Raw genomic sequence first — 8,409 nt, 5'->3', positions numbered from 1 at the left:
CTCAAATAGCTACAAGATAGATCTCCCATACGATCTAGCAATCCCACTTCTGGGTATATACCCTAAGCAATGGAAATCATCATGTCGAATGGATACCTGCACTCCCATGTTGATTGCAGCTCTGTTTACAATAGCCAAGACATGGAACCAACCTAAATGTCCATTGACAGATGACTGGATAAGGAAAATGTGGTATATATACACTATGGAATACTACTCTGCATAAAAATTCTCAGCAACATGGATGAGCTTGGAGAAAATTATGTTGAGTGAAATAAGCCAGGCACAGAGGGAAAAATACTGCATGTCCTCACTCATAAGTAGGAGCTAAGAGAAAAAGAAGGAAGGAAAGAAAGACCACAGTGGTGTGTTGGACTTGTAGTGGGAGAGAGCATACCTAGGGTTGCCAAGGGGGCAGGTGGGGAGAGGGAGGGAGGTCGAGGAGTAATTGGGTGGGGGACAGGGGGAATAATTTCAGTTTGTGGTATTGGGCATGCTGATAGTATTGATCTGATCATCACATCTTGGACACAGGTGGTGATGGTCAGCTTTGTACCCCATGAATGTGTGTAATCAAGAAAAAAAAAAAGGCATGCACCTTGAAGTCAGAATGACACTTATTAACCACCCATTTTTTTTCACATGTAAATAATGAGGGATTGAAAACATCAGTTAAATTCTTTGGGTCTCTGTCTTGTCATCTACAAAATGAGAGTTATGATACCTGTGAGGTGGTAAAAAAAATACTTTTATGTTTCTTCACAGTTTTGAATTTCTGAGAAAATTTTACTGGGACCTAAATTAAAGAACAAGCCTTGTAACTTGGAAAACTGAATAGATGTAAGAGATTACCTCCCCTGAGGTATGTGCTTACATTTTAAAACAATGAAACCCAAAGCCGTTTCAGGGGTTGTCAACCCTGAGACAATTATTTTATCTTCCCCACTCCTGGACATTTATTTGCATTCCTAAGGTTAAGAAACCAGAGTCCTCCCTTTCTCTTCCTGAGGAGAATTTGTTTACATTAGGAAGGTTGAGTTGCTATCCCTTTCTCAGGAGAGGAGTAGGAAAAATGTATATATAAGCTCCCAGATTCTTATTTTCAGGGTTCTTCATTATGTGAAGGGAGACATCTACCTTTCATTATATTGCACTAGAGAGAAATATTTAGGGCAAAGGAAAAGGAAAAAACAATCCAGTTACTGCTGAAGTAAAAGTAATCTGCCTCGATCCAGAAATTTTATGTTAATTTTCAAGTTAATATGAATAAATATAGAAAATGAAATTTTATCAATATCTGTCATACCAGCTACACAGAAGAAGGTTAAATGAGACAGCAGATATCAAAGGACTTCAGAAAGAGCTTAGAAATCCCTGGAGATCATTTTCTCCAGTTTTATTTTGCTGCTGTTCTTTGTGAAGTATAGTATGATGTTCGTTATAACTAAAATATGTCTAGAACAATATACATTTACACTTGAAAATTGCTTATGCATTCCTTGTGCCATACTAGGCTCTTGACGAGAGGAATTTTGAACGCTATTAGAATATTTATTAACTATAATCTGAGAGTTGAAATAGATACCCTAACTATTGGGGACAATTATAGCATTTATTACAGCTGGAACTCTTAATATGTTATATTATTGTCAAAACTTTTAAAGTAATAATTATCACCTTAAAAGGGTATAAAAACTTTACTTACCAATTATAGCACCAAGAGACAATGTTAACATTGGCAGCCTGGGATGTTTCTTGCTGAGATGTTACATGGAAATAAGACTAGCACATTAACACATTGAGAAATGTCTTCTTTAAAAAAAAAGATATGATGCTTTTGATAACTTTTTAGATCTCTAAGCCTTTCAATTTTGTTTCAAATATTTACTTGAAAAATTTACTTCTTTAAATTTGGACACAAAAATCATTCACAGCCATAAAAACTCAATAGCCCCCAAATAATTCACCTCATAAATGAGGCAATAGTTAAGAGAATTTCTTAGTATATCTCCCTTTCCAATAAAAACAATTCTAAAGTTAGAGGGCACTCCAAAGATAGAGCCCTCCTTTCAAGGTAATGACATATACATTTATTCAACAAGGCAGCTTTCTCCAAATGTCAGAGTTTTAGCCCCAAGACATTTCTCTGGACACACTGTAGAAAATACAGTTATTTAAATAAAACTTCCATTTCCTTTGGTATTCTTTTTCACAATCCATCTCTAACAGGATGAATTCCCAATAATCTGATACTTCTGGCTGTATAGGGAAGGGAAGACAAAGCCTATGCCATGTTGGGTTTTTTTGCATTTTCCTAGTTTTAATATTTTTTGTCACTGAAGATAGTCTGGTTCTCTGATGTATTAAAGAAAAAAAAGTCATTACTACACACTACTTGGCAGATGTGTGTGCATATATATATATATATATATATATATATATATATAAAATACATACACAAACACACATATGTGTGTGTGTGTGTGTATATATATATATATATATACATATATATATATACACACATTTATTGATTGAGTGCTCTACGCTACACTCTGTTCCACAACCTGTTAATTGTCATAATAGATTTATATGGTTGGTGTTATTGCTGTTTTCATTTTACAGATGAGGATGCCCAGAACTAGTAAGTGGGAGCCAGGATTCAAAATAGTTCTATCTGACTCCACTGCCCAAATTATGAAAAATTATGCAAAATGCACTTAAAGTTATAAAGAAAAGTCATTTATGTTTTTAGTTATGGTAGCTAAAGAACTATGGTTAAAATATGTTATGCAAGTTGACTAAGATATGGTTTCTTACTCTCAGCTTTTAATTGAGAGATAATGTTGAGTAGTAGAAAAATCACTGTGTTTAGATTCAGCAAGATCTGAGTCACTAACCTGCGTGACTTTGGGCAAGTTGTTTGACTCCTTCAAGTAGAGTTAATGTGAACAAACTTTAAAAAGTACTTTACACAAAATAAATGTGCAATGGTTTTGATCATTTGTAGTAGACTGCAAAACTTTTCAGCTTTCCCCGTGAAGGTATAGATACCAAACACCTCTGGTACTGTGCTGTCCTTTTGACTTTCTTTGGCTAATAGAATATGGTGGAAATATTGAGCCATTCTGATCCTAGGCCTCAAGAAGTCCTGTATACTTTCACCTTCACTACTGGAATCCTACCAGGCCTGTCTGCTGGATAATGAGAAACACATAGTCTAGGTACGCCTTTTGCACCCTCACTACCTCAGCTGACAGCCAACCAACCCTTCAAATCAGAGCTGCCTAATTGACTGACAGCTGACTGTATACAGATGATCAAGCCCAGCAGAAACCAAAAGAACCGCTCAGCTGAGCCTAGCCCAAATTGCCAACATACAGAATTATAAACTCAATTAATAGTTATTGATTTAAGCCACTAAATTTTGGAGTGGTGTCATCTAATGAAAGCCAACCTTTCCAATATTTCTATAATTCTCTTTCTTAATCAACCAAGTGAAGTCCTTACTGAATATTCATTTATACGTGCAACACTATGCCATTATTTAGAAGAAAGAGGATACAAAAGAAGTTTAAGGAATGGTCCCTGCTGTCAAAGATCTCACAGTCTTGTAGGTAAGATGACAATGACAAATATGGAAGAATTATATACAGGGTACAAGATGAGATAAAATTAGAGTTCCTCTGTGGGAACAGATTAGGTTGTTAAGGAGGAAAATTTATCCTTCCAAGGTGCTTGATCCTTACCTAATGAAAGTAATTTTAGACAGTCATCATCTTTGTCCCTATGCTTTCATGGCAGTAAATTAAGAGAGCTGGATTTATGACAGCTGATCTGAGGAAAGACTGGTGATAGTACATGAAATCCTTTTTGATTCCCAATAGAAAGCTCCCCATTAGGCTGACTTTAGACTACATTATTGAAAGGAATATGTGAGCCACATAGATAAGCTGGCAGAAAGTAAAAGAGCAGGGAAAGGGAGCCATTTTCATCAGTGAGCATGCTTTGGAAGTATGAAATCTTTTAACCACACATATACTGACAAGTGTTGTCAATGGTCACTAATACAAAAACACTGATGTTTGCAGCAGCTATGCTGGAGAGGCAGATGAGTTTTGGAGTCAGCCAGATCCAAGGTTAAAATAAAAATCTTCCATCTTTTTACTGTGTGATTTTGGGGATGCTAAATAACTACCTTCATTTCAGCATCCTCACCTGTAAAAATGGAATCATAACAGCACCTACATTATAGGTCTGTTGTGAAGATAAATACAAGTATACACACGCACACACACACACAATCAAGCCCCGATAATTGGTGTATTGTAGGTGCTCACTAAGTACAATAAATGTCACATGTGTTTACTATTGTTGGTGTAGGTTTTTTTTTTTTTTTCTAAATTTAGCGGGGAAATGTCATTGAGAGAGAAGACCCACACACAGAATTTTAAATAATTTACCCCTAGAAAAAAGAGTTCAAAGTGGTCTTTCCACTCACGTAAAAAACCCAGGTTGGTCTCGACTGTATTTAAGCATTTGGAATGCTTAAAACTTACATCTCTTCTCTATTGAAGTTTTTCCCTTTTTTACCTGAAAATGATGCACCCTTCTCTCTGGAGTGATTTCTGTCTTTCAACATTCCCAGTTTAAGTGTCTGAAATGCAAAACATAAGCGAATGGGAGAAAATCCACTGTGGTCAATTTTGCATTTAGTATGTGGGCTGGGGAAGGGCTTCTAAAGCTCACTGGCTCCCTATTATGTAAACAGTAAGTGGTGCTAACTAAAGGGCATGTCTCTGACTTACAATTCTCTAGACAGCACCTCCCTTTCCCAGTTTCTGTTCTCTATGAATTACCGGCTAGGAGCAGGATAATGAGTCCCTTGCCTCACACACTTTGTCTTACAAAGAATACCGCGAGAGGCTGGTGAGTTTCGATTATATCCTCTTTAATGGATTTGTCCATTTCTCTCTTTCTGTTTTCTTTCACTTTCTTCTTTTGTGGAAATGATTTTCCTTTTTAAAAGAATCTTATCTCTGGCCAAGTTTTTATTCAAGCTGCAGGCACAGTTCTTTGACTAGAGTTCTTTCTCCCCTCCAGTGTGGAAGAGACAGGATTTACAGCTCATCTACTCAATTGAACTCAGGAGTGTTTTGTTGGTTGTTGGTAGTCGTTGAATGGAAAAAGAAATTTCAGAAATATTGACATAACTCTCTTATTTATGCTTCATTTCTGAAAGCTAGGAGACAGAAAGGGTTAATGCATAAACTTCATTACATTTTACATTCTTTCTTGTGCCACCCTTACACATCCTTGGGTATGTATCCTGGGAAATACACAGTAGTAGGAACGGAAATAATTCACTCTGAAAGTCCTGACAGGATTTCTGTGAAATTATGTGTATGTTCTTAAATGACATATACTGATGAAGTCATAAAATCTCAGAGCTCTTCACATCCTAAGTTCTCTTCACTCCTCTTCCTTCTTTTCCTCGGCCCTAATTCCCTTGACAGCATACAATCACCTTTCAATTGTCTTCTTCCTCCTGCAGGCTGCTGCACTGCTGGCAGCAGGGACAGAAAGCAGACACAGAAGAAAAGAAGGAAAACAAGCATGTCTGGATGCATTCTAAGCAAACATATATGTTTGGAGATCACCCATTATTTCCTATTATTTGTAGTTCTTTACCCCTGATAAGGATCAAGTGGTGGCTACATAAAAAAACCTTAAAACATGGAGCTAAAATTGCTAACTAGACATTCTTCTGGGTTGTGAGAAGTTGTATTCATTAATTTTACAACAATTAACATTTCTGTAGAACTTAATATTACTCAGAACATTATGGGCATTACCTCATTTATTCCTCATAGCAACTTGATGAGGAAAGTGCTATCATTATTCCTATCTTAATAATTAGAAAGCTGAGGCAAAGAGTCTTTATATAAATTGCCTAAGAGAAGACAAATAATAAGTAACAGAACTGTGAGTTAAGCCCATATCTACTTGATTCCAGTCAGAGTTCACAAAGACTGTGGATGGTGCCTAAAATAGGTGAACTCAAATTCAGCCACTACTTTTTGAGCCCTATAGTACAGTAGGTAGTATGCTAGGCTACTTAATCTACATAAATGCTGCTAAGGCGAGTATTATTACTCCTGTTGTTATATATGAAAATATAATATAGAGAAGGTAATGAAGAAAACGAGTAGCAAAACCAGGATTTAAACCTCGGTTTCTACTCTTGCTACAGAGTTTCACCAAATGGTACAAGGGGTCTTCCAAAAGTTAATGGGAAATGTGCATTATGAAAAACTCTATGCATGAATTGCAATTTTTTTGCACCAAAATAAACATATACTAACATATTATAACACATCTGACCAGCATCTAGTTTGAGGCACTAAGAAAGATAAGACATAAGTTTGAAAAGAGCCCCTATCGGAGCAACATGAATTCTGCTAAAATTAAAGCAAGAATGAAGATCAAAATTATTTTGGAGCTTGTGTGGAAGAATGGTGAAATCACTGATGCTTTATGAAGATAGTGCCCCCCCAAAATCAGCAATCTATAAATGGATAACTCATCTTAAGAAAAGACGAGACAACATTGAAGATGAAGACCATAGCAGCAGACTATCCATACCCATTTTGGAAGAAAAAAATAATCTTGTTTGTGCCCTAATTGAAAAGGGTGGACGATTAACAGCAGAAACAATAGCCAGCACTACAGACATCTCAGCTGGTTCAGCTTACACAATTCTGACCAAAAAATTAAAGTTGAGCAAAGTTTTAGCTTGATGGATTCCAAAACTGTTGAGCTCAGATCAGCTCAGCAGAGCTTTCAATGGAAATTTTTAACAAGCGGGATCAAGATCCTGAAGTATTCCTTTGAGGAATTGTAATAAAAGATGAAATATGGCTTTACTAATATGATCCTGAAGCAAAAGCAGAATCAAAGCAATGGCTACCAAGAGGTGAATGTGGTCCAATCAAAACTAAAGTGAACTGGTTAAGAACAAAGGACATAGCAACAGTTCTTTGGAATGCTCATGGCATTTTGCTTGTTGACATACTGGAGGGCTAAAAGCAGTAACATCTGCATATTATGGGACTGTTTTGAGAAAATTAGCCAAAGCTTTAGCAGAAAAATGCCCAAGAAAGCTTCACTAGAGAGTCCTTCTCCACCATGACAATGGTCCTGTTCATTCTTCCATCAAACAAGGGCAATTTTGCTGGAGTTTTAATAGGAAATCATTAGGCATCCACCTTACAGTCCCGACTTGGCTCTTTCTGAATTCTTTTTGTTTCTTAATCTTAAAAATATCTTTAAATAGCACCCATTTGCTTCAGTTAATAATATAAAAAAGACTACATTGATATGGTTAAACTACCAGGACCCTTAGTTCTTTAGGGATGGACTAAATGGCTGGTATTGTCACTTACAAAAGTGTCTTGAACTTGATGGAGCTTATGTTGAGAAATAAAATTTATATTCTTAATTTTTATCTTTTATATCCATTTTTCCATGAACATTTTGAAGTTCCCTCATATAGATACTACTACATCAGTTTATAGGAGTGCCTGATAACAGCATCTATAGATCTAAGGTATTGATACAATGTCTGCATTAGTCAGGGTTCTCCAGAGAAACAGAAGCAATAAGATATTCATATATATTCATTAAAATTATGTATGTGATATATATAGAAAAACACACACAAACACACACAAGGGAACTTCCAAAAATTAATGGAAAGATGTATACTATCTTTTAATTCCATTTTTATATGAACTTTTTGAAGTACTCTTATACACACACACACACACATATATATGTGGAGAGAAAGAGAGAAATTTATTATAATGAATTGGCTCACATGATTATAAAGGCTGAAAAATCCTGAGATCTGAAAGTGGCAAGCTGGAAACATGGAAGAGCCAATGGTATAGTTCCAGCCTGAGTCCAAAAGCCCAAGAAGCGGGAGCTGGTGGTATAAGTTCCAGCCTGAGTCTGAGTCCAAAGGCTGGAGAAGACCAATGTCCCAGTTCAAAGATAGCCAGAGAGAAAAAATTCTCCCTTACTCCACTTTTTTATTCTATCCAGGCCTTTAATGGACTGGATGAGGCCCACCTACACTGGGGAAAGCAACCTGCTTTACTCAGTCTACCATTTCAAACGATAATCTCACCTAGAAACACCTTTACAGACATGCTCAGAATAATGTTTAACCAAATATTTGGGATCCCTGTGTTCAGTCAAGTTGACATATAAAATTAACCAGCACAATCTCCTTTTTGGAAAAAAACAAAGGACAAAAAACTTTTGAGACCATGGTAAGAAATGTAAAGGATCTGATAATACAGAAAAATACAAGCATATATGATGGCAATGTTCTTTCAGTTCAAA

The sequence above is a fragment of the Galeopterus variegatus genome, unplaced genomic scaffold, assembly GCF_000696425.1.
Source record: "Galeopterus variegatus unplaced genomic scaffold, G_variegatus-3.0.2 Scaffold34, whole genome shotgun sequence".
Taxonomy (NCBI): Eukaryota; Metazoa; Chordata; class Mammalia; order Dermoptera; family Cynocephalidae; genus Galeopterus; species Galeopterus variegatus.
This window is presented reverse-complemented; position numbering follows the sequence as displayed.